General features: G+C 44.6%; 1 protein-coding gene across 2 annotated transcripts in view; it reads left to right on the forward strand.

Annotated features, from left to right (window-relative positions):
• Positions 1-27,298, forward strand: part of LOC111079594 (hemicentin-1) — a 96,435-nt gene that overhangs the window by 41,876 nt on the left and 27,261 nt on the right. The window lies entirely within an intron of this gene.

Genomic DNA, 27,298 nt, shown 5'->3' on the forward strand with positions numbered 1-27,298 from the left:
TGTGGTAAAAGTGGATGTGTGTAACGCAGAGAAGGAAACGTTTCCGACCCCATAAAGTATATATATTCTTGATCAGCATCAATAGCCGAGTCGATATAGCCATGTCTGTCTGTCCGTCTGTCTGTCTGTCTGTCTGTCTGTCCGTCTTGTTGAGCGCCTAGATCTCAGAGACTAAAAGAGCTAGGGCAACCAAATTTGGTTTCCAGACTCATGTGATATCACACTGCTACCAGTGTATTTAAAAATTTCGCCCCGCTTCCTTCCGCCCCCACAAAGGACGAAAATCTGTGGCAGGCACAATTTTAAAGATACGATAAAACTAAAAACGCAGTATCGTAAAGAATGACCATATCTACCAGACTGCCGAATCTGAATCAGATCGGATCATAATTATAGCCAGAATGAAGAAATTAATTTTCTGTTGCTCCCCGTGACCCTCCGGCCAACAACAACGCAATTCATTTTCCTTCTCGCTCGCACACTCTGCCGTGTTCAGTGCGCGAGCAACCCCTAGCGGAGGAGATGTAGAATAGACATTTTATATGTAGATGTAGATAGCAGATGTAGCAAAAAAATGTAATATGTAAAATATTTTTTTTTTGTTTCTAAAATTCTAAAAAATCATAAGCTCAAAAATGTATATACTGACAGTACGGGTATAAGTAGAGTCGTGTCCCCAGAAACGACTCACACGTTCCTTCTCGTTTTTTCTGTGTTGATAGAGTCTATCGGACCCAAACACTGCAAGTTTCACAATAAAATCCATTAGTGACTATCTCTTTTCTGAAAACACTTGCTGCGATATTAGGAAGTAAAAGCTGCATATCTTCCCCCAAGCTGGATTGCATGTGAAAGTAATAAATAAAGTCTGGACGTTCCACAGTGTATCGAAGGGTACTATTTTTTGACAAAATAGTGTGGACAGCTCAAATGTTCTCCGATTTTAGTAATTTTTTTTGTAAAAATATTTATAGTAAATGCAGCTAAATGGTCTAGATGCCAAGAATTGACAACTCTCTAAAACTAGCCTTAAAAACGTCATCAACTTTCATGAAATAAAAAAAAAGCCTTAATATATTTTTGTATTGTTCATTTTGCAAACGGAAAGTCAGGCGCTCCCACATTCGTAAAACCCAAGACTTTTCCGTTTTCAAAACGGCAACATATTTCTCGACGGAATGAAAAGTAAACGGCTCTTTATACAACAAAACGATTGTTAATTGCAAAAAAAAACAAGAAGGAACGTGCGAGTCGATTCTGGGGACGCGACTCTACTTATACCCGTACTCAGTCAGCATATACATTTTTGAGCATATAATTTTTTAGAATTTTTAAAAAAAAAAAAAAAATTTTACTTGTTACATTTTTTTGCTACATCTGTTATCTACATCTACATATATTATGTATATTATACATCTAACATGTAGATTCTACATGTACCATTTAGATTCTACATTTCCTCCGCTAGGGGTTGCACGCGCACTGAACGCGGCAGAGTGTGCGAGCGAGAAGGAAAATGAGTTGTGTTTGTCGTTGGCCGGAGGGGCACGGGGAGCAACAGAAAATTAATTTCTTCATTCTGGCTATAATTATGATCCGATCTGATTCAGATTCGGCAGTCTGGTAGATATGGGCATTGTCTACGTTAATGCGTTTTTAGTTTTATCGTATCTTTAAAATTGTGCCTGCCACAGATTTTAGTCCTTTGTGGTGGCAGAAGGGGGCGGGCGGAATTTTGAAATACACTTGTAGCAGTGTGATATCACATGAGTCTGGAAACAAAATTTGGTTGCTCTAGCTTTTATAGTCTCTGAGATCCAGGCGCTCATCAAGACGGACGGACGGACAGACGGACAGACGGACATGGCTATATCGACTCGGCTATTGATGCTGATCAAGAATATATATACTTTATGGGGTCGGAAACGTTTTCTTCTCTGCGTTACACATCCACTTTTACCACAAATCGAATATACCCCTTAACTCTATCGGACCCAAACACTGCAAGTTTTACAATAAAATCCATTAGTGACTATCTTTTTTCTGAAAACACGTGCTGCGATATTAGGAAGTAAAAGCCGCATATCTTCCCCCAAGCTGGATTGCATGTGAAAGTAATAAATAATGTCTGGACGTTCCACAGTGTATCGAAGGGTACTATTTTTTGAAAAAATAGTGTGGACAGCTCAAATGTTCTCCGATTTTAGTAATTTTTTTTGTAAAAATATTTATAGTAAATGCAGCTAAATGGTCTAGATGCCAAGAATTGACAACTCTCTAAAACTAGCCTTAAAAACGTCATCAACTTTCATGAAATAAAAAAAAGCCTTAATATATTTTTGTATTGTTCATTTTGCAAACGGAAAGTCAGGCGCTCCCACATTCGTAAAACCCAAGACTTTTCCGTTTTCAAAACGGCAACATATTTCTCGACGGAATGAAAAGTAAACGGCTCTTTATACAACAAAACGATTGTTAATTGCAAAAAAAAACAAGAAGGAACGTGCGAGTCGATTCTGGGGACGCGACTCTACTTATACCCGTACTCAGTCAGCATATACATTTTTGAGCATATAATTTTTTAGAATTTTTAAAATAAAAAAAAAAAATTTTAGTTGTTACATTTTTTTGCTACATCTGTTATCTACATCTACATATATTATGTATATTATACATCTAACATGTAGATTCTACATGTACCATTTAGATTCTACATCTCCTCCGCTAGGGGTTGCACGCGCACTGAACGCGGCAGAGTGTGCGAGCGAGAAGGAAAATGAGTTGTGTTGTCATTGGCCGGAGGGGCACGGGGAGCAACAGAAAATTAATTTCTTCATTCTGGCTATAATTATGATCCGATCTGATTCAGATTCGGCAGTCTGGTAGATATGGGCATTGTCTACGTTAATGCGTTTTTAGTTTTATCGTATCTTTAAAATTGTGCCTGCCACAGATTTTCGTCCTTTGTGTGATATCACATGAGTCTGGAAACAAAATTTGGTTGCTCTAGCTTTTATAGTCTCTGAGATCCAGGCGCTCATCAAGACGGACGGACGGACAGACGGACATGGCTATATCGACTCGGCTATTGATGCTGATCAAGAATATATATACTTTATGGGGTCGGAAACGTTTTCTTCTCTGCGTTACACATCCACTTTTACCACAAATCGAATATACCCCTTAACTCTATCGGACCCAAACACTGCAAGTTTTACAATAAAATCCATTAGTGACTATCTTTTTTCTGAAAACACGTGCTGCGATATTAGGAAGTAAAAGCCGCATATCTTCCCCCAAGCTGGATTGCATGTGAAAGTAATAAATAATGTCTGGACGTTCCACAGTGTATCGAAGGGTACTATTTTTTGACAAAATAGTGTGGACAGCTCAAATGTTCTCCGATTTTAGTAATTTTTTTTGTAAAAATATTTATAGTAAATGCAGCTAAATGGTCTAGATGCCAAGAATTGACAACTCTCTAAAACTAGCCTTAAAAACGTCATCAACTTTCATGAAATAAAAAAAAGCCTTAATATATTTTTGTATTGTTCATTTTGCAAACGGAAAGTCAGGCGCTCCCACATTCGTAAAACCCAAGACTTTTCCGTTTTCAAAACGGCAACATATTTCTCGACGGAATGAAAAGTAAACGGCTCTTTATACAACAAAACGATTGTTAATTGCAAAAAAAAACAAGAAGGAACGTGCGAGTCGATTCTGGGGACGCGACTCTACTTATACCCGTACTCAGTCAGCATATACATTTTTGAGCATATAATTTTTTAGAATTTTTAAAATAAAAAAAAAAAATTTTACTTGTTACATTTTTTTGCTACATCTGTTATCTACATCTACATATATTATGTATATTCTACATCTAACATGTAGATTATACATGTACCATTTAGATTCTACATCTCCTCCGCTAGGGATTGCACGCGCACTGAACGTGGCAGAGTGTGCGAGCGAGAAGGAAAATGAGTTGTGTTGTCGTTGGCCGGAGGGGCACGGGGAGCAACAGAAAATTAATTTCTTCATTCTGGCTATAATTATGATCCGATCTGATTCAGATTCGGCAGTCTGGTAGATATGGTCATTCCTTACGATACTGCGTTTTTAGTTTTATCGTATCTTTAAAATTGTGCCTGCCACAGATTTTCGTCCTTTGTGGGGGCGGAAGGAAGCGGGGCGAAATTTTTAAATACACTTGTAGCAGTGTGATATTACATCAGTCTGGAAACCAAATTTGGTTGCCCTAGCTTTTATAGTCTCTGAGATCCAGGCGCTCATCAAGACGGACGGACGGACAGACGGACATGGCTATATCGACTCGGCTATTGATGCTGATCAAGAATATATATACTTTATGGGGTCGGAAACCCTCCTGCGTTACACATCCATATTACCACACTAATATACCCCTTTAACTCTTTTTTGAGTACGGGTATTAAAAGGTGACTTTTTGATGAATTGACATGAATTTGACGCCGTTACCATGGCAATTGAGCTTGTGCTCTTTTATAAATTTTTTTTGTTTTTAAACCAACTTAAAAATTTGATCTGAAATAAAATGGTCTGGGCAACAACAAAAAGTGAATTCGTCCGAACAGCTGTGGTAGCCCTATTTGGTTATCGGTAAATCTCTGTTAAAGCCTAGAACTTGTTGAAAATTACCATTGCTATCAATGCCCGCATGTATTGACACACATATATATATTAACATGTATGAGTGAGAGACGTGACGAAACAACGTCTTCTCATCTTCTTTTTACTTTTTGTTTTCTTCTTTGGTTTCTCTCTGCCTGCGAGCAGAACTTCTCATTCAGTCACAAATAAACATTGCAAATGAACGAACGCAACGGCTACCTCGTTTCTGTTAAAATATAATTTCCACGGCATTGGTCAAACTCTGTTCAACAGTACTCAGATCCGCAAACACACCTCGCGAACAGAATCAGGGTTGAAATTCGTATGAAACCGATAAGAAATTTTTTCGGCAAAACCTGTTTTCTAGAATCTGTACGGAAGGCAGTACTCAGATGTCGGTATCTATAGAAAAGTATCCGAAGGTATTTACTGGTTTTGCTTGTATGTTTCTACCCCCCTCGAAAGTTATATCATTTTGATATATTTTGCCAGCAAACACTAAGCAAACATTGCAGTATGAGAACAAAAACCAAATGAAATATTTAAATAATAAAGACAAATAGAATCAATTCTATATAATATATTATTTTTATTAATTTTCATAAATATAAAAAAAATATTGTTTTTAAAACAGTCTGTCTTCACGGTGGTCGGCACAGGAGGCGTCGCCATCTGCTGCTGCTGAGAGTCAGACACATTACCTTGCCAATAAAATATTGGGGAGCCCAGGATATGCCTGGGAAAGAGCGACCGCAGCCGAAGAAGACAAAACCAAGCAGCTGGCTGAGCAGTTAAACCGTACGGAATGCAGGGCACACCTCTGGTCCCACCACTAGCCGCTAGAAGAATATATGAGTATATCTGAGTACTAGTTTTAAACATAACAGAGGCCTTTTTGTATGAGCTGGCACTCTGGAGAAATACTATATGCAAATACTATCGATCATTAAAACTAATCCGTTCCGCGACATCCCGACCCCCGTGCAACAGCTGTATTCACCGCATCTAATACAGCTAACTTGGAGACGGGACGCATCATCAGCTTGGATCGGTCGTCGCTGTGTAACAGCACCGCCGATCGTTGTGATACTCCATCCACTCCAGCGTACACTTCCTACACGATGCCTCTACACGAGATCTCCACGACGCATAGGCTCGAGGAGGACCGAAGCAGTGGTCATGACCAATCGGTTGTAGCTCGAGAACCTCTCGAAAGGTTTAAAGGTGCTTGCTATAACCAGTGCAAAATCACATGGCATCTCTTCTTCTTCTTCCCGAAGAAGATTTCTGCTACTTCTCCTCAGGTTCCCGTAGAAAGGGAGGCCTACTACAGCCGATTGCCTTGAGTCCACGAAGACGTTTACGCGTCTGACGCCAATTTAGTGGCGCGGACATCAGAACCCTCCCACGTGCCTCATCTCTAGCCGCCAGCTCTCAAACGCTGTGGGCCATTCATCTGACAGCGGCTGGTCCCAGTCCACTCCTCTCCGCCAAATTTGTCTCACCAGCACTTTGGCAGTCACCATTTAGCAGATCAAGAACCATATCGGGTCAAACGTCGACATGACGAGGATTAGGAACTCCCTTTTGGTGGAAACATTTTCCCCTGTCATTACGCTGCAGGGCACCCGATGGTACTTGACGCTGAATTTCAACTCATATGTAGCCGGCTGCCAGTACATGCCCAGTATCTTCTCCTCAGCTTTCATTCGACATTCATTTTGGATGCTTGTGGGTTCAAAGCCTTGACCACACTTTCCGAACTGGAAGAGAACCGGCACAAATTGAAACATGCGTTAGCATGTATTTCTCTTACCCGTGTTGATACAGCAATAGCTGTACTGCGATTTGTACTGCTGTAGGCCTTTGAGCAGAGCTGAATTCAGGTATACGCCACCGGCTTTGGCGGCCGCATCAAACACCAGACGAATCTTTCCAGTCTTGTTTGGTTTCTCGACCCCGAATTGCGACAGGTACCAGACCCTGTCACTGTTGACTGAAGTGACTTCTTGCTGCTCTAGCCGTCGTGCGTATCTCTTCTTGACTTAGTCATCCATGATTCCATTGTATGCCTGCGCGAAATTCGCGTTTCGACTTCCCAGTTCCGCGTATCTGCAGGCTCACCATCTTCTCGTTCTCACTTGAGAACTTCCCACAAAACCATTGAAGGTTTAGTTGTCGACTATGGCCCTTCAAATCTAGGCTTTGCATGAGCTCGTCATCCATCATTGTTACGGGCGAGCCTTCATCGAACAAAGCGTAGGTGTTCACTTGCGTATTTTCCCCGGACAGAGTCACCGGCAAAATGCGGAAGAGTAGATGACCTCCATCCGAATCGACAGAACTGAGGTTTTGATGTGCCACTTCAGCGCCGTCATTTAGCAGCTGCCTCTTTTCTAGGGACCTACTCTGGGTCGGATCTGATGGCTGCGATGTTTGTCGGTCATCCCTACGTTACCACCGCCGGTATGCAGTGATATGCAGTAGTGGCCGTCTGGGATTATCCAACCCGTCGTGCAGTAGGTAATGATCTCTTATCTGGCATCCGTAGATGTTGCATTTCTTGTCCCTTTTACAGAACCTGACCATATGTCGACTTTCCAGGCACGAGAAACAGATCTGATGCTCCCTCACCAACTCAACTCGGGATGTTGGAGTAGCATGGATGAAATCGTTGCAATCCTTGATCGTGTGGCTTTCACATATTGGGCAACACTTGGTGCGGTCGTTGTGCCGCTGCTGATCCATATGAATTGTGCTAGCATGCAGTACCCGTCGTATTGGATCTTTGCTCACGACATCCGTGATCGTACACACCAGTTTAGCGAGGTCATTCAGCCACTCGCTCAAGTGCACGACCGTTGGGTACCTTTTGCTCAGGGGCAACTTGGCTATCAGCTCCTCCATCAGGGTAGGATTACCCAAATGCTGGACTCCGTCCGTGGTTGACCGTAGGAACGCTGCGAGATTGCTAACCTGTGTAGAAAGTGGCACAAGCTTGCTTAAATCTCGCACGCTCTCCAGCTGGCTACGTATCAACTGTTCCGGACGTCGATATCGGAATCTTAGCTGCTCCATTACAGCTGCAACGTTGCTCGGGTGTATGAGCAGCGATTTAACTGACTCTCGCGCTTCACCCTTCAGATTCTTCACTAGCCTTTGCTTGTTCTCTAGCGCTGTGCAGTGCAAAAAGCGCATTGCAATATAGGCCATTTCTCTAGCTTACCTTCTGTTCAGAGTGAGGACGGCGCTGGCGGGGCAACAGCTCTGTGGGCAGCCACACCACTGTTAGCAATCCAGCTACGCAAGCTATTGCCCTCGCTCTCACGCTTATGAGCGTTTTCCCCCCGGTGACGCGCTCTCGCGCGCTCAGACTCACCACGCTTACGCTCCCGCTCTCGCTGCCGACAGCCACCAGCAGTTGCTGAGCGCAACCCCCATTTAATGCCCTTCTACACTCTAAGAAAAACGGCTTTTTGCACGAATAAAACCCTACTTTGACGAACTTGGTCTTTTCTTGGGAAGTGATTGTTGGAACCCCCTTGAGACGCCTCTACGCTCAAACACCTTCAAACTCGGGAAATTCAGGCAATCGCGACGTCCATCAATTTGACAAGGTCGGCGATGCTACACCATTTGACCCATAGTCCCGTAGTGCCTGCACATAACTTTTTTCTGGCAGCACCCTGGCCGTAACCGTGTCGCACTCAATTGTGGTGGCAAAGGTGCATCTTAAGATGGCGTAACTCTCTCGGGGAGATCTGGCATCAGACTCTCACTCGAACATTGCGGTAGATTTGCACTCAACATCTGCCGCTCTTCACTCAAAAATGGCGGTGTATTCGCCGCACCACTCACTCCAAAACCGCTTACTCCGGTTCCAAAGGGTTTCTCCATTGCCCTTGCCTTTTCCAGTTGCTTCTCAGAGATGGCTATCCTCTGTATCAGTGCAGAAACTTGGACGTTGGTGGGATTAGTGCTCTGGCCTGATCCGTCAGGCTGTACAGCATCACTCGGATTCCTTCCTTGTGACCCACCCTCCTTAGGAGACTGTGGCCGCTGCTTCGTTCCACCAGCCGTACTCGCAATACTGGTCGGAGTGCCAGTTGATGCGACTGTGGTCGTAGTAGGCGCTGTAGCCCCGCTCTTGCCAACTCGATGGCTCCGCCGGGGTGAGTGTGTGGTCGACATATTTTGCGAGCCAAAGAAGCATGCGAATAAAAGCGAGAAGGAACGTGTGAGTCGCTTCTGGGGACGCGACTCTACTTATACCCGTACTCAGTCAGTATATACATTTTTGAGCTTATGATTATTTAGAATTTTAGAATTAAAAAAAAAAATTTTACATTTTACATTTTTTTGCTACATCTGAAATTTTGAAATACACTTGTAGCAGTGTGATATCACATGAGTCTGGAAACCAAATTTGGTTTCTCTGGCTCTTATAGTCTCTGAGATCCAGGCGCTCATCGAGACGGACAGACGGACGGACGGACGGACAGACGGACATGGCTATATCGACTCGGCTATTGATGCTGATCAAGAATATATATACTTTATGGGGTCGGAAACGTTTACTTCTCTGCGTTGCACACATCCACTTTTACCACAAATCTAATATACCCCTTAACTCTTTTTTGAGTACGGGTATAAAAATGACGCCGACCGACGATGACCGCGCAGGAGTTGCCTTCAACACTTCTGTATAACGACACCGAAACAAGAATACTAGATCTCGTAGTGTAAATGATATGAGTGCGTTGTATTGTAGGGTATAATACATTGACTTAGGTCTAACCTCAACTGTTTAGTTGCTTCATTTCGCAGTCTTTCCTCCTACTTTCTTGATCTCGCCAATCGAAATAAATCCGAAGCTTACTTGCTTACTTTAGTGTGACCGCAGGTCACCCAAATAAGTAATCTCTGGATAAATACTATATGCGAATACCATCGATCATTAAAGCTTATCCGTTCCGCGACAATTCACAAACCGAGCTTTCATGCCTGAAACAATTCTGTCATATCAGAATTTTTTGTGGTTTTATACCATTTTCCTTTCTGTCATAGTTTACATTTTCGTAGTGAATTGCATTTTTTCGTTGTGAATGTCAAATATGGATTCACACACGCACCATCCACCATCCATGAAAAACAGCCGATGCACACAATTTGGTGCGGCGGAAAATCACTTTTATAATTAAAATGAATATTAATAATATTTTAATGGTTGTGAATGTTATTGAGAACCAAAATATATTCTTGCACAATCTAATCATGTTGCTGGACATGAATGATGATAATGAGGCTTACATTGACGAGGAGAATTGATTGGAATGGATGTCTGTTTTGAAAACACTGAAGCGTGGTCATTTGTTACTGCTTCTAAAAAATCCAATCAATGTTTTAAATAAAAATACATATTCTGTTTTCTGAGAAGCGGTTTGGGACACTTTGGGAAAAAGATGTACCCGAAAACAACGAGGTGTTTTTTAAGGAAAGTTTTATATAGCAATTGTACTACTTTAGGCTCTTTTTCTGAGTACAGAATAGTCGGAAGGCTGTCAGCCAAAAGCGTGTGCAATGAGTGCATGAATGAGTTTTACAGAGCATTCATCAAATATGGGCAGTTCCGCCAAAAGGTCCACCAGGCCAAAAATCATAAAAAGTCAATAAAAAGCGATTTCTATATAATTTTTTCCGGATATTTTTTTCTAAATTTATTGAAAGGTAACTAATTTACTTTATTCACATATAATTTCATTAACTTTTATCCTAAAACCTATGAAAATAAGCAAAAGTTCACGTTTTTGGTATTTTCTGGTATTTTTATAGACATGTTTTCTTTTACTATTATCTCCTAGGAAGAAGATGATTCTTGATAAAAGTTTCTCCTTAAAGTCTTTCTAATATATTAAACTACCCAAAATAATTACACTACTCGACAAAATCGAACTTTTTTTTTCCTCAAGGATCCAAACAGACTTTTTCTGATAGATATGGGGATTTAAAATTGTTTAAAGAATTATGGTTTTTTTTCTATGGCAGAACTTTTTTTTGAAGAATTTTTGAAGTCTGGTATTTTTTTTTTAAGCTTTTTTCAGAGGTAGCGCTTGTTTTTTTCACATAGCTCTAGTACCTTACGTCTAGTTGTAAAGAACTTTGCTATTTTGAAAAGATAATTAAAACAGCTATAAGTTAAGCCCAAACACTTTGTGATTACAGCTTACCGTCTGGGAAATATAAAGCATTGAAATGCAAAAATGATGATTTTTGTGCGGTATTTTTTACGAAATTTTGACTTTATTAACTCAGGAAAAGTCGAAAAAAAATTATATCTTGTGTCCTCTATTTTGGCAGTTGGGCCAAAATACCTGAGCTAATAAAGTCAAAATTTCGTAAAAAATACCGCACAAAAATCATCATTTTTGCATTTCAATGCTTTATATTTCCCAGACGGTAAGCTGAAATCACAAAGTGTTTGGGCTTAACTTATAGCTGTTTTAATTATCTTTTCAAAATAGCAAAGTTCTTTACAACCAGACGTAAGATACTAGAGCTATGTGAAAAAAACAAGCGCTACCTCTGAAAAAAGCTTAAAAAAAAAATACCAGTTTTCAAAAATTCTTCAAAAAAAAGTTCTGCCATAGAAAAAAAAAAAATATCATCAAACCATTTCTAAGCCCCAAATCTTTAAGAAAAAGTTCGTTTTGTTCCTTGAGGAAAAATCGTGTTGACTAGTGTTATCAGAGTGTTTGTCCAACCTCTGCTAACAATATATTTTTAGGCTTTTATAATCGCGGAATTTGGTAACGTCCCGGCAGTAACGTTCGCCAGATGCCTCCGCGGATTTTAACAAAAAAAGGGCACTGTAACGCACTTTTAGGTCATACTTTGGCTTATATCTTCAAAACCGTACGCTCGATTATTGCCATTTTTCTGGTGAATATAGGTCTAACCAAATTATATTCAACGAGGATAATCTTTTTTTCAAATTTCAGTTTTTTGACTATCTTTTTCAACATTTTGTCGTACGAATGTAACGTAACGCCAGATAGGAACTGCCCATATACAAGCGACGATTGGAAGACTATTTTTGAAAATTTTGTCCTGAGTTTGAGTAGCGAATTCCATATCGTTGAGGTTGATAAAATAATGTCCGTGGTGGACAGATATTTCAGCCTTACCAATCGGCCACTTATATTGGACTCGATGGGTAACGATAAGCTGGAATGGTACCATGGTGCTTCTCCTAATCACTCCCAAAATCGACGCAGTCTACCGGTGATCGTATTTCGGAATGATTAGGAGTACCATCGGAGTGCATATTTCCGTTACACATGTGAAGAGCATACTCCTTCACAACCCACCAACCTACCTCACCCCCAGGTGGGACGCTGACGGAGATCGGACTTCTCCAATGGGTTCTTTATTTTTATTGACTTTATATTTTCTTCATTTTCTATTTTTATTACTTTTTATTTCATTATTTTTATATCAAGTAAGGTCCTATCTCAGGCTGAGGTATGCTTCAGTCTGTCCAGGGTCCGCTACAAGAAAATTTGTAGACTTCAGGTGTCGGGCTGGCTTGAAATGCAGTAGGCAAGGGAGAAATTATGACGCGATCGTTTTGTTTTGTTATTGGTTTATTTCAGTATTTTTCATTCACTTAGTTATTTTACGTTGTTGCTCTAGCTCTTGGCGGTGTGGTGCGATTGTATTGTGTTCTTGTGGTCGGTCTGATGTACTGCCTAGTGCAGTGTCTTGTGTTCGGGCTGATGGACTGCCTGCTGTTTCGGCCGATCTTGGTCCTTTTATGCTGAGATCGCACCTGAGACCCGGAAATAATTGCTTATTGCTAACTTATGATTATTGGGTGACAATAATTGTGGGGCGTGGTAAGTGGATCGAAGCTTGGTGCTTCGTTGACAATTGTTAGTGGGTCATTGTGGTTTTGCTGAGACTGCATCGCGGATGGTGTGGGCTGCAGTTGGGAATTGGGTTTTTGCTACCTCTGCATCGCAGAATCTGAATTTGATATCTGAATTTGGGCCGGTAGGTCGATAATTTTATGCTGGCTTGACTTATTGTGAAATAACGCAAATGATATTTCTTATGTAGGCCGTCGATTGCGAAAGGTCCCAAGAGGTGGGGTGTTTTAAATTATTGTGTGGACAAGAATGTGTAGAGTTGTTGATCGAGAGTTCTTAATTAATTGTGTGCGTTGCTTAAGACTATTTTATTTCCCGGAGGTGCTGACACACCGCTATTTGTGGAGAACCGTGTTTCGTTGGCTCTGGGTATATCAGTTTGATTATTGTTGCCGACTAGCGTGGATGCGCTGACACTCCTACGTTTGTGACGAGCCATGGCTAGAACCATGGTTCGTTACACCCCCCCCCCTTTCTTCCGGGTGGGTGATGGAGAGATTAGTGGCGTCAGCGGCGTTGCTTGGCGGGTTATGAGGTTCGCCTTTTTCCGGGTTCTCCTGTCCTTTGGCTTGTGCCGAGTCTTTGGATTCGTCGGTGTTAATCTATTCACTTTAGCGTGGCGTCGGTAACGTTATATGGTCGTTCTTTGTCCAGGCATTCTTGAACCGGCGGTGCTATGTCGGGTGGCCAAGGATCCGTGGGCAGTTCTTTCTCGTCTTCGGTGGGATCGTTGGCTTCGGAGTCAAATAGCTGGCTGGGGTCTTCTGGTAGGAGGGTTGTGTCGAAGGCGCTGGGCGTTTCAATTCTCCGTAGGTAATCGCTTATGTGGGCGATGATCGGGGTGCGTTGGACGTGGGTAGAGTAGTTTCGTAGGTCTGGTGGAATACTTGGGTGGTATTGTCTCCAGACTGGTGCATGAACTGGCTGGTCTCGACGACGTCTCTGTTCTTAGACCAATGGCTTGTTTGGGCGACGAAGATTTCGGACATGGCTCGGTGCATGGGACTAGGAGTCACTTCGGTACGCGGAAGGTACTCCAATGTGCTGGCGAAGATCTGTAAGGCGTCGGCCGTGGGTACGATATTTTGGTATGCCGGGTGTAGTACTCGTGTTATACTTTAGCAAGACTGGTACGAGAACAGGTGAGTCGCGATGACGCCTCTGGTGTCGCACCAAGGACTTGTTTGGGCGACGAAGATCTCGGACATGGCTCTAGGCATGGCTCGGTGCATGGCGCTAAGAATTATGTCGGTACGCGGAAGGTACTCCAGTGTGTTGGCGAGGATCGGGGTGGCGTCGGCCGTGGGTACGACAGGGCGGCGGTCGGTGTATCGTGGGGGTATCGTCCTGGTTTCCGGGCCCGCGTTGAGGGGCTCTGTGGATATCAGTTCGATTATGGGCCCCGACCAGAGTAGGGTTAGTGTGGCTGTTTCCCGTGTTGCTGGGCTGTCTGATGGTGGTTGCCGTTGTCTTTTTTCGATGCTGATGGTCGGTTTTGAGGGTGTCCGTGCGTTCAATTCTTCCGTTGTGGATTCTGTGCGTGCTTGCTCTGTTGCTTGTCTTGGACCTGGGCTTCCTGGGTCGAGCGCCGGGTTCAAGTGTGTTTGTCTCGTGTGTGAGATCCTCGTGGTTTGTTTGGGGTATGTGTCCCCTGTGGTTGGCCTAGGACGCGGCTGCTCTGTTGTGACCGTGGGACTCGTTTTCCCGATTGCTAGGTTGCTGTTTGCTGGTGTTGACCTTGGATTTGTGTTCTCCGTAGTGTGCCGTTCCTTCGTATTCGTTGCGATTGGTTTGGGTGTCAAGTGCTGCGTTGCGTCATTGGGTGCCGTGTGCGTTGTGGTAGGTCGTGGACGTGGGTTCGTTGCGATTTGTTGGGGTTTCTGGTATCGAGGTTCGGCGTCTTGTACGTAGATGGTTGTAAGCACGGGTTCAGTGGGCATGGGGTGACGGTCTCGTAGCTGTAGCAGCGTGGAGCCGCATTGGATCGTCGTTTCGGTGGCACCTAGGAAGTCCATGCCGACAATAACTTGTCCCAACATGTTTGGCAGGACCAGGAGCGGGATTTGAACCTCTCGTTGATCCAGCTTGATGTGCGCCAGTATAACTTGTGATATCTCTCTGACCGAGCCATCGGCCAGGCGTATGCGGACGCATGCATCTTGCAGGTTGGTGTTGTTGTCTAGTTGTCGGGCGAGGTTTGCGCTGATGAAGCTTCTGGATGCCCCGGTGTCGATTGTGGCTTCCGTTGCGTGTCCTCCTATGGTCCACATTGCCACTAATCGGCCGTTGCTCACGTGTAGAGAGTTATTTAGTCGCGGGTTGGAGGTGGCGTCGGTCCCGGCTGATCCCGTGTCAGTTGGGGACGCATATCGTTTCCCGACGTGTTCTGGCGGCAGCAATCTACGGTCCGTGTGCCGCGTTTGCCACATTCCCAGCAGAATAGGATAGAAGGATTTTGGCAGTCGTATGCCGTATGCCCCGCTTCACCACACCGGCGACAGGCTGCGCGTGGGTTGGCGATGGGGGTCGTGATCATGTGATGGGCTACATCGGGATTCGTCGTACTGTTTGGATGAGCTGGCTCCTGGTGTATCTGCCGATTCCCAATGGGGACTCAGAAATGGCGTCACAATTCCTTTGCACTGAAGCCGGCCTTGCGTATCTTGGCGTGTTCCGCGGGAGTGCGAAAGTGGTCGTGATGGTCCGCTCTTGGATGCTCTCGAACTAGGTGGCCAACATTGTGAGCTGTGCTAAGCTTTGTAGTTCGTGTCGCCGCACGTTCATCTGGTATGCTGGCAGGGCGTTATCGTAGATCCTGTTTAGTTCCTTGGCTGCGTCGTACCTGGCGTGCTGCATGAGTAGACGTATCTCGATGAGGTAATCCTTGAACAATTCTCCTACCGCTTGCTTGCGGGCCTGGATTCGGTCTTCCAATTGTTCAAAATACCGTGGCGGCAAGAAGAAAGTCAAGAATTCTTGGCGGAAATATGCCCATGAGCTGCCTTGTAGTTGGCTGGTGCGGTACCAGCGACTGGCCCGATCGGTGAGAAGCTCTGTCATGGCCCGAGGCAGCTGATTCGTGTCCACCCCATATGAGAGCGCACGTTCTTTGAGTAGTTCCAGAAATGCAAGTGGGTCGTCCTGTCCGTCGAACCTGATTCCCCATTTCTGTTCCGCGATGTGGGCGGTGGAAGAGTCCATGGCTGGCATGATCCTCTGTGTGGGCGAGCGGCTTGTGTCCGTAACTGGAGGTTTGGGCAAATCGGCTGGCGTTACGATGCGTGGTGGGCCAGGTGTGCTGTATTCGGACGCGGTTGGGACTTGTAACCCGGCTTTTGGGTCGGTTTTCCGCTGGTCAGATGGCCCAGGAGTGGTGGGCATGGGTGACTTGAAGCGTCCTGCTGGTTTGGCGTATTGCCGTTCGAGGTCTCCCAGTCGAACCCAGGCGTCCTGCGAGAGTGTTCCGGCGACTAATGCGGCGAATCTCTTTCGTCGTTCCTCGACTGTTCCTTCGTTGCCAAATCCGAATTCCTCGGCAAGGGCTTCCAGCTCGTCTTGACGGAGTTTGTAGATCCAGCCGGTGGTGACTCCTGGATTGGTATGGTGTCCCTCCGGGCAAAATTCGTCGGGTTGACCGTCTCCGAGGGCTTCCATGGTGTGTTTCTTCGATTAGTGGCACTGACTTACGTTTGGTTTGGTGGTACTTCTGTACGGTAGCACTTTCGTTCGATATTCGTAGGATCGGCACTGCGGCACTACTTGTTCGCGACCGGATTTAGTGTGGGCGGGGTTTTCGTGCTTGACGATTAGTGATGCTTGCTAGCCTAGTCTTTTTCAGTGGCCGTGTGTCTTTACTCCACAAAGCTCCGTATTAAGGTGTTAGTTTCCTTAAAGTCCCCAAAAATTCCCTGCTCGGGCGCCACTTGTAAGGTCCTATCTCAGGCTGAGGTATGCTTCAGTCTGTCCAGGGTCCGCTACAAGAAAATTTGTAGATCGCAGGTGACTTCAGGTGTCGGGCTGGCTTGAGATGCAGTAGGCAAGGGAGAAATGATGACGCGATCGTTTTGTTTTGTTCTTGGTTTATTTCAGTATTTTTCATTCACTTAGTTATTTTACGTTGTTGCTCTGGCTCTTGGCGGTGTTGTGCGCTGGTGGACTGCGTTGCGTGGTGTTTTGCGTTTGTGACTGCCTAGTGCAGTGTCTTGGGTGTGTGACTGAGGGACTGTCTAGTGCAGTGTCTTGGGTGTGTGACTGAGGGACTGCCTGCTGTTTCGGCCGATCTTGGCGCTTTTATGCTGAGATCGCACCTGAGACCCGGAAATAATTGCTTATTGCTAACTTATGATTATTGGGTGACAATAATTGTGGGGCGTGGTAAGTGGGTCGAAGCTTGGTGCTTCGTTGACAATTGTTAGTGGGTCAATGTGGTTTTGCTGAGACTGCATCGCGGATGGTGTGGGATGCAGTTGGGAATTGGGTTTTAGCTACCTCTGCATCGCAGAATCTGAATTTGATATCTGAATTTGGGCCGGTAGGTCGATAATTTTATGCTGGCTTGACTTATTGTGAAATAACACAAATGATATTTCTTATGTAGGCCGTCGATTGCGAAATGTCCTAAGAGGTGGGGTGTTTTAAATTGTTTTGTGGACAAGAATGTGTAGAGTTGTTGATCGAGAGTTCTTAATTAATTGTGTGCGTTGCTTAAGACTATTTTATTTCCCGGAGGTGCTGACACACCGCTATTTGTGGAGAACCGTGGTTCGTTGGCTCTGTGTATATCAGTTTGAATTTTGTTGCCGACTAGCGTGGATGCGCTGACACGCCGCCGTTTGTGACGAGCCATGGCTAGAACCATGGATCTTTACAATCATTATTGTTATTTCATTGTTATTATTTTCGTAGCCCTAGTTATAAGTAAATATACCCAGAATATAGATACTAAGTACTAAATAATAAGAGTACAGCCACTAGTCTTTATTTAGTGAATAAAACCGAGACCATAGGGTAGGTTCGAATGAGCTAGGTTTACACCTAATATTTAGGTTCTATATGTACCATTTAGATTCTACATCTCCTCCGCTGGAGGGCGAGAATGAGTAGCCTGTCTCATGCAGGGTGAGGCGGGGGAAGCAACAGAAAATTGATTTCTTCATTCTGGCTATAATTATGATCCGATCTGATTCAGATTCGGCAATCTGGTAGATATGTCATTCTCTACGATACTGCGATTTTAGTTGTATCGTATCTTTAAAATTGTGCCTGCCGCAGATTTTCGTTCTTTGCGTGGGCGGAAGGGCGAAATTTTGAAATACACTTGTAGCAGTGTGATATCACATGAGCCTGGAAACCAAATTTGGTTACCCCAGCTCTTATAGTCTCTGAGATCTAGGCGCTCAACAAGACGGACAGACAGACAGACATGGCTATATCGACTCGGCTATTGATGCTGTTCAAGAATATATATACTTTATGGGGTCGGAAACGTTTCCTTCTCTGCGTTACGCACATCCACTCTTACCACAAATCTAATATACTCTTAACTCTTTTTGAGTACGGGTATAAAAATATCCGAGCCCGAAAAATTTAATGAGCACACTCTACTCAATGTTCGGAACGACATACAATTGCGAAGTGTCATTTTCTAGTATACAAATCATTTTAACTAAGCTACGCAATTAAACATCTTACCAACATTTCCCCGACCTTTTGCGCATTAAAGAATATAACGGAGACATTGATTTGGACATTTTAACAAAAACATACTTATGAGACATTTTTTCATCAATGCGAGCATGCATATTTTTTTCCAGTTTGAAAACGAATTCCATTTTCAAATTAAAAAATTAAAATTTTGTTTCTATTTTTTTTTAATTTCTAAAATTCTAAAAAATTATTTGCTCAAAAATGTATATGCTGACTGAGTACGGGTATAAGTAGAGTCGCGTCCCCAGAAGCGACTCGCACGTTCCTTCTCGTTTGTATATTATTTTATTATTTTTGTACATCATATTATTTTATTTCAATTTGTATTTTAATTTATTTCACACGACAGTATCAACACGAAATAATTGTAGCTTGTACTACAAATCGTTTGCCGCATAAAACGTTTTCGGTCGCAGGCATCTTCGGGTTTTTGCTACACATACAAGCGCACTTTAAAACGTGTCACTGTATGCGTGCCGAGCACTGAACTAGAGTTAACATCCTGTGTGTTTTAGATCTAATTTTCTACGCGAAAGCTTGGTATACACTAGCTTTCAGAATGTTTCGTTGATTATTTTGTTAAACTACCCTCTTTAAATTTTTTTTTCAATTCAGATAATGTTTTGGGTGTCTGCTTTAAGATACTGATCGTTTTAAAAATCAAACTATTTGAATAATTCATAGCACAATTCAATAACAAAGTTAAAAAAAATAAATATTGACCAAAGTTGCACTGTGGCAAGGAGCAGAATCGTCCTAGAAGATGAGGGCATCAGTACTGTTCATTAGACGGTATGAGGTTTTTTCTCTAAAATATTTTTGGCCGATTTACGAATATCTTTGCAGTTTCACTAGCTTTGCAATTTTACGATTCGAAGGAAAGATGTATAGACGAATGTGCACTTAAGCAGACGATGATTTATTAAATGTTCGTATATACACAAAAGCATATTTCCGGCATTATTTATTTTTCGATTTTTACATATTTTCAGGCAGGCTCCGGTTTTCACTTTCGCCAAAAATTTTCCGATTTACTTTTTTTTCCGCAACTTCGACAATGATGCGGCATATTAAGAATCCTATAAGATATGTTTTGTTGTATAAAAAGCCCTTTACTTTTCATGTTAGCTTACTTTTAAGTTTAAACCGATGGCGCGAATTCAAATACGTTTAAGTAAGTCGGGAAATATTTGTATTGCATATATAGATTTATTAGCTGTTAATTGATGACTTGTTTTCATTTGAAAAAGCAAACAATTTGAACAAGAAATTAAAAATGTACACTTGTAGCAGTGTGATATCATATCAGCCTGGAAACCAAATTTGTTTGCCCAAGCTCAACAAGACGGATAGACAGACAGACAGACAGACAGACATGGCTATATCGACTCGGCTATTGATGCTGATCAAGCATATATATACTTTATGGTATCGGAAACGTTTCCTTCTCTGCGTTACACACAACCACTTTTACCACAAATCTAATATACCCCTTAATTTTGTTTTGAGTACCGGTATAAAAAACCGACGTTTTGAAATGTCGTTTAAAGGCTGGCGTAGAAAACGATGACCTTTGGGAGCAAAGGTGATTCAGACCGCCCTAAATCTTGTATACGGCACCCTGAAGTATATTAATTGCGATAGCCACCTGCTTGGCGTGGGCGATCAATGTTCTGCCAACCCGAGGGGATAAGTGAAATGCTTGCCGGGCATCCAAATGCCGTGGACGCACGGCACCGCAGGAAAATTTTGGCGAAGCGGTCGCTGGAAGATGTGGCTGTACAGCCACAAATATACAAGCTACGATTGGAAGAATATTTTTGAAAACGTAGTCCTGCACAAATACAGTTTGAGCAACGGATTCCATAGCGCTGAGGTAGCTTAAATTAAGTCCATGGTTGACAGATATAACAGCCTTAATATTTGACTCGATGTGTAACGATAATCTGGAATTCTCAGCCCACTGGCAATAGCGCTGAGACCAAGCTGTCGCTTTCATCATATCGACAACCCCTTCTCCAGCCATTGTGGGCCTGAAGTGGTGGAAGACGCAGAACATGTGTTTTTCTCCTTGCCCCCGCTTCTTGCAAGCACGTGCGAGGTTAAGAGAGATGAGTCCAGGTTCAACGCAGAAAACCTCAATGCACGGATGGTAGCGGACGAGCTGATATGGAACGCGGTCGACAACATGGCAGCAGCCATTATCAAGGAGCTGCGTAGGCTAGAGCGAAGCCGGGCCGGCTAACTCTGCCTGCTGAATTTCTAGCCCTCCGCCCCGTGAATTAATGCTTAGCGGCGGTCCCGCGGGAACGGATTCAACGAACCAAACAAACCCACCCACCCTCATTATTGTTATATTGTTTTCCCAATAAAAAACGAGAAGGAACGTGTGAGTGACTTCTGTGGATGCGACTCTACTTTTATACCCGTACTCAGTCAGAATATAAATTTGTGGTCCTATGATTTATTTGCAATTTTAAAATGTTTTACTTTTTAAATTTTTTTTGCTACAACTGTTATCTACATCCACAATATCGATTACACATAGAAAATTTGGATTATACATGCACAATGTAGATTCTAAATCTTCTCCGCAAAGGCCGCGTATGGGGCAGGGCAGAGTGTGTGCGAGCAAGAAAGAGAATGAGTAACGTAGTCTCGTGCTGGAGGAAGTGGGGGAAGCAACTGAAAATTAATTTCTCTATTCTGACTATTATGACACGATCTGATTCAGATGCGGCAGTCTGGTAGATACGGTCATTATCTACGATACTGCGTTTTTTGTTTTCTCATATCCTTAAATTGTGGATGCCACAGATTTTCGTCCTTTGTGGTGGCGAAGGGAGGCGGGGCGAAATTTTGAAATACACCTGTAGCAGTGTGAAACAAACAAAATTTGGTTGCTCTAACTTGTATAGTCTCTGAGATATAGGCGACTAATAAGACGGACATACAGACAGACGAACAGGCGGACAGACAGACAGACATAGATTCGGCTATTGATGCTGATCAAGAATATACTTAATGGGGTCGGAAACGTTTCCTTCTCTGCGTTACACACATCCACTTTTACCACATATCTAATATACCCCTTACCTCTTCGATTACGTAATAATAATATAATATTATATTATTATAATAATATTAATATTAGACTTCAAAATCCAAACTTATACAAAAAAAAGTGTGCAAATCTTAACAAAAGCATACATGACTATCAGCCATGCTCCGGTTATCGCAAATGGCAAAAAGATATGATATTACAATCAAATCGCAAAAAAGCAGGCTTCTGTTTTCATAAATCGCAAGAATTTTACGATTTGAAACCGGTTGGTAATGAGCTCGCGATTTCAGAACGAATTGCACATAGCACCAGAATAAAAACTTTTATGAGCCAGAAAAAAATATACAAAAATTTGCTAATATTTAAAGTTTATATTTTTTCAAGCTACTAGCAGACCCGCGCGCTTCGTGGCTTACTAAATGCATTTAATGTTTTGGAATTCATCGAAATTAAACAATGATAATTGTTTAGATGAGGAAACCAATTTGGTTTTATCACCTTGATTTACAATAAAACGTTACGAACAGATTAATATACATATATGTTTATTTATTGTTAATATGCCTGGTCGATTATGCGACGATGTCTCATGTGCGAGTGCTACGTCAAGACTCTCCAAGGCAGACGGACCGAATTGCCCGTGCCCTAATGCAAGCGAGGGAGAGAGACAGATGGAGAGAACAATAGCGAAGACGAAAGAAAGAAGAAATCTATATCCTTATATAAACCGCAATTCGTGTTTATATAGGCGACGAAAGAAAAGTACGAGATATTTGCAAAGGCATGCAAGTGCTGGACCAGATCATGACCATTGCAAATGCATTTTAGGGCAGACGATAGAGCGAAAGAGCGACAGAGCGAGAATGATAGAAAAGTAAAGGAGAAAGCCCCGAGACGAAGAGACAAAAGAACGGTTGAAACGGTTATTATAGTGAGGAGGCGGGTGTAGATGCATGTCGATTACACTTAGGTACAGTGGACAGTGCAAATAACGAACAAATAACAGGAATTACTTTAAGGCTGCACCACTGACTAAAAATACTGAATAATGCTCGGCTGGGAGACCAAAAAATAATCAAAAGCAACAAATATACTTACACAAATTGCAATTTTTTCAGAAAACAATTTTTGATACTAAAAGGTATAAAAGAAAAGTACAAATTTGTTTGTGCAAACCATGCCACATTTTCTGGCTATCATTTAAAAAAGAGAGCATGCAATTGGATGCACGCGTTGCGGAGATAGCCTCTTACACACAGATTTTTTATATTTATAGTATAGGTTAGGTTAGGTTAACCCAGACGGCCCTCACGGGGCCACGCATAGGCCAATATGGCCCTTAGTTGTCCGGATGGGGGTGTATGAACCTTTCGAGAATATTTATGAGGTTTTGAAGTCCCTAAGGATCGAGGTGTTTTTGGCAAAGGCTAGCAGTTCCCCTGGCGTCCTCTTGGAGGCATCTTCCAGTGATGCCAGTACCGGGGCGCCCAGGTATATTCTCCTAGCCCTTGAGAGGGCCGGGCAGTTGCAGATGAGATGTTCCAGGGTTTCAGTTGCCCCGGATTCCTCGCATTTCCTGCAGTGGCCACTGTTGGTGATGCCTAGTTTGACGGCATGTGCCGCGGCCAGACAGTGACCTGTGAGTATTCCCACCAACATTCTGCAGTCCTTCCGTGGGAGGTGCAGTATGTAGTGGCTGAGTTTCCTGTTGCGCTCCTTGCACATGGTTTTTGAGGTTCTGCAGGTGGTGGTTCTGCTCCACCTGCTTCTTGCCTGTGTGTCGGCCCGTTTCTCTAAATCGCTTTGGAGCGTTCTAAGGGAGACAGGCACGTTCTCAGTTCTGTCGTTTTCCAGCCCGACGCCGTCCTTAGCCAGACCGTCCGCCATCTCGTTGCCATCGATGCCTTGGTGGCTGGGAACCCAGTAGATCCGCACTGACTTTGTCGTGCTTAGGATATCTAGTGCCTCCCTGCTTGCCAAGACATTTCTGGAACTGACCGCCGACGACTGCATGGATCTTATCGCCGCCTGGCTGTCCACGAACAGGTTGATCACGTCGTGTGGACGATCCGTAGACTGAGCAGCCTCTGCCGCTTTCCGTATGGCGAAGACTTCCGCCTGGAATATGCTGCATTGGTCCGGTAGCTTATAGGACAGCCTTATCTCAGGGTCTGTACAGTATATGCCTGCTCCTACTCCTCCTTCCATCTTGGAGCCATCAGTGTAGATGTTGAGGTGTTGAGTCTGGTCCCGACCCCTTTTCCAATCATCGGGTCCCATGTTGTTTTTTGTTGTTTTTACATCCAGGCCAGTTTGGGGGATCATGTAGTCAGATATACTGGTCATGTCTCGGCCAATTGAACTGTGCCCGAATCCTTGTAGAGACATATTGCCTGATGCTACTAAGCGTTGTGCCGCCTTTCCTGCAGTCAGTTGAGCGTGGATGTCCAGGGGGTCTATTCCGATTATGGTTTCGAGAGCTTTTGTTGGGGTTGACCTCAGCGCCCCCGTAATGCAGAGCAGTGCCTGCCGCTGGGTCCTTTCCATAAGCTTGTTGTACGTCTTCTTTTCTGTCGCTTGCCACCACACTAAGACTCCGTACAGCAGAGTCGGTCGCACCACCGAGATGTAGATCCAGTGCATTAGAGCGGGTGACAGGCCCCACGTGCTGCTAAGCATCTTCTTGGATGCGTATAGCGCAATGGTGGCCTTCTTCACCCTTTCCACCACATTGGGCCTCCATGCCAGCTTGCTATCCAGTACTATGCCGAGGTATTTGACTTGTGTTTTCGGGGTCAGCCTGGTTTTGTCAATTTTCGGGGGGATCCATGCCGGTACCTTGTATCTCTTGGTAAAGAGGATGAGGTCCGTCTTGTCCGCGTTGATACTGAGTCCTACTTTTCCTGCCCACTCACATATCTCCCTGAGTGTTGATTCCATTATGGAGCTGAGGGTCGATGGACATACTCCCGTAATAATTATGCTTATGTCATCTGCATAGGCTGTTATTTTTGGGGCTCTCCTCTCGAATCTCTTTATTAAGTCGTCGACCACCAGGTTCCACAGGAGGGGCGACAGGACCCCACCTTGTGGTGTGCCTCTATGCGCCCCCCTCACCATGGAAGCGGTGCCCCACTCTGATTGCACCCGTCTGCAACTTAGAAGGTTCTTTATCCAGAGGTTGATTGCGGGATGTGTGTTGGTCGCTTCTAGGCGGTCCATAATAGCGTTCGTAGTGACATTGTTGAATGCTCCGGATATGTCTACGAACACTCCTAGAGCATACTTTTTATTATGTAGGGCTCTCTCGATGGTGGCTACTAGCGAGTGCAGTGCCGTCTCTACCGATTTCCCTTTGGTGTAGGCATGCTGGTTGGTTGACATCAGTCTCCCTACATCATTCCTGATGTGTAGATCCAGCAGCTTTTCGAGTGTTTTGAGTAGAAAGGATGTAAGGCTTATCGGTCTATAATCCTTGGGGCTCATATGGCTGCACTTTCCTGCCTTTGGAAGGAAGACAATCCTCGAGGTCCTCCATTGGATAGGGATATAGCCTGTGCTCAGGCAAGCTGAGTATATTGCAGAGAGCCATGGGGTGATCACGTCTTTGGTCACCTGTAGCATGGCTGGGAATATACCGTCTAGTCCAGGTGCTTTTGTACCCGCAAAGGAGTCTATAGCCCAGTGGATTTTCTTAGACGATATGAGACCTGTTGGGGGATGCACTTCCTCAGTTACTAGGTCCTGATGCGTTGTAGCGTCAGCAACCTCGGTGCATCCTGGGAAGTGAGCTTCCATTAGTGCTGTTAGGGCTTCTTCACTGCCCTCAGTCCACTGTCCATCTTCTCGCTTCAGCTGACTCTGTATGGTAGGTTGCTTTGATAGCAGCTTCCGGAGTCTAGCCGTTTCTGGGACTGTCTCGATATTGGAGCAGAAGTTCCTCCACGAGTTTCTTTGTGCCCTGCGTATTTCCTTCTTGTACTCCCTGAGTAGGGTTTTGTATTCCTCATTGATTATCTCCTCGTTCGCCTGTTTGGCGATTTTGAAGAATTCTTTGAGGTTGTTTCTTTGAAGCGATAAGTCCCGGTTCCACCAGAGTGGTTTGGTCCTCTTTTTCGTTCTCGAGGGTGGGCATGATGCGTGGTACGCATCCAGTAGTTCCTTTGACAGGGTCTCTAGGGACGTTTCTATGTCTTCCGGGGATTTCACTGTGCCCGGGCGAGTCGCGAGCTTTGAAGTAACTGTTTTTTTAAACTTTTCCCAGTTTGTGTTCCGGGGGTTTCTATAAACAGTTATCTTCGGAGAGTGTTTAAATTCGCACTTGAATTGAATGTACTTGTGGTCTGAGAAGGATGGTCTTTCAAGGACTCTCCAGCCAGATACCAGAGTACTCTTTCCCGTTACGAGTGTTAGATCTAGTACGTTGGACGAGGTGGGACCTACGAAGGTGTGTTCCTCCCCTACGTTTGCTACATCTAGGTTAGTTGATAGTATGAAGTCTAAAAGTGACTCACCTCTGTCGTTGATGTCGGGGCTTCCCCACACGCTGTGGTGGGCATTGGCGTCCGTACCAACCAGAAGTTGCTGGTCTTTCGGGCTGGCATCCGCCACCAGACTCCTTAGCTCTTCCGGTGGAGCTGGCCTGTCGTGTGCCATATAGCAGGAAGCTACCATAAGGTGCTTTTCCTCGCTTTCTAGCATCACAGCAGTCAGGTCATCAGTGCTGTAATGAGACAAAAGGTAAGCATGGATGCCCTTCCGTACGAGTACGGCGGTTCTGGTCCTGCTTACCGATGGTGAGTGGAAAAGGTTGTAGTTAGAGGACTTTAGTCCGGCCACAGCGTTGCCAGAGGCAAGCCATGGCTCCTGGACCAGAGCTATGTCGACGGGCCCTTGCTCCATGGCGATGAGGAGCTCCGTCGACGCGAGTTTGCTCTTATGGAGGTTGAGCTGCAGCACCCTCACTGACATGGGAGGCTGGCTCAACTACACTCGACGGGTTGACTATTACTGTCAGGTCTCCGTCCTCCTCCTCTTCGGAGTCGTCCAGCGCCATACCCTGAGCGGCCTCCACGATGGACTCCAGACCGAGGTCCTTCTCCACCTCGCCTGCCTGCAGGGTGTGCGTGTCCTTGTCTTCGGGGTGGCGCTTTTTGAGGCGGAGGTATACGCTACCCATGCCCCACGCCATCTTCCCGAATCTGGGGTACAGCAGATCCTCTGCCTCCTTGCTGATTTGGAGGATCGCACTCTGGGCCCCGTTGGGTAGTGGGCTCCCAATGTGCAGGATCCTCCAGTTCGCCGTTGGCACGTCTGGGTTCTGCCGCTGTAGCAGCCTCAGCGCACGGTCTCCTTGGATTGCGATGGGGAAGAGTACCTTCGCCTTTGGTATGGACGGGATTAGCTCCCTTTCCACAACCTCCAGTCTGGCCCCCTCCCACATCGCCTCCATTTGGCAGACCGTTTGCGTCAGCCACTTGAGTGTGGGGTCGTCCATACATTTAAGTATTTTGACCCCGTTAAGCCACCCAGCACCATCGAACGTGGGCATGGGGGCTGTTGGGTCCTCCTCCATTCTTCCGAACAGCGACTCTACGAGCTGCGCGTGCACCATCTTCCACCGCGCCTCCGTCATCTTGCCATTCTCGTCACTCCGGTCAATGAGTGCCACGATCAGATGTCGTTTGGTCACCTCATTGACCTTCGCCTTGGGTTTGGGCTTCTTTGCCGTTTTGGGTGGAGGTCCCACCCCCTTGGGCCCGCGTTGCCGCTTGCTCGCCGGAGTGTCCTTACTGACGCTCTCGGTCGAGCGTTGCCTTTTGGTGGCGAGAATCTCCTCCACCTTATTGGCAAATTCTCCCTTCGTCGCTTTCATTTGCGGCATTTGCGCAAAGTGTAGGCGGCCCTCCTCTACCTTTTGCTCGGCCCAGGCTAGCTTGGACTTCTCCTC

Source organism: Drosophila obscura, unplaced genomic scaffold (genome assembly GCF_018151105.1).
Source record: "Drosophila obscura isolate BZ-5 IFL unplaced genomic scaffold, ASM1815110v1 contig_31, whole genome shotgun sequence".
Classification (NCBI taxonomy): domain Eukaryota; kingdom Metazoa; phylum Arthropoda; class Insecta; order Diptera; family Drosophilidae; genus Drosophila; species Drosophila obscura.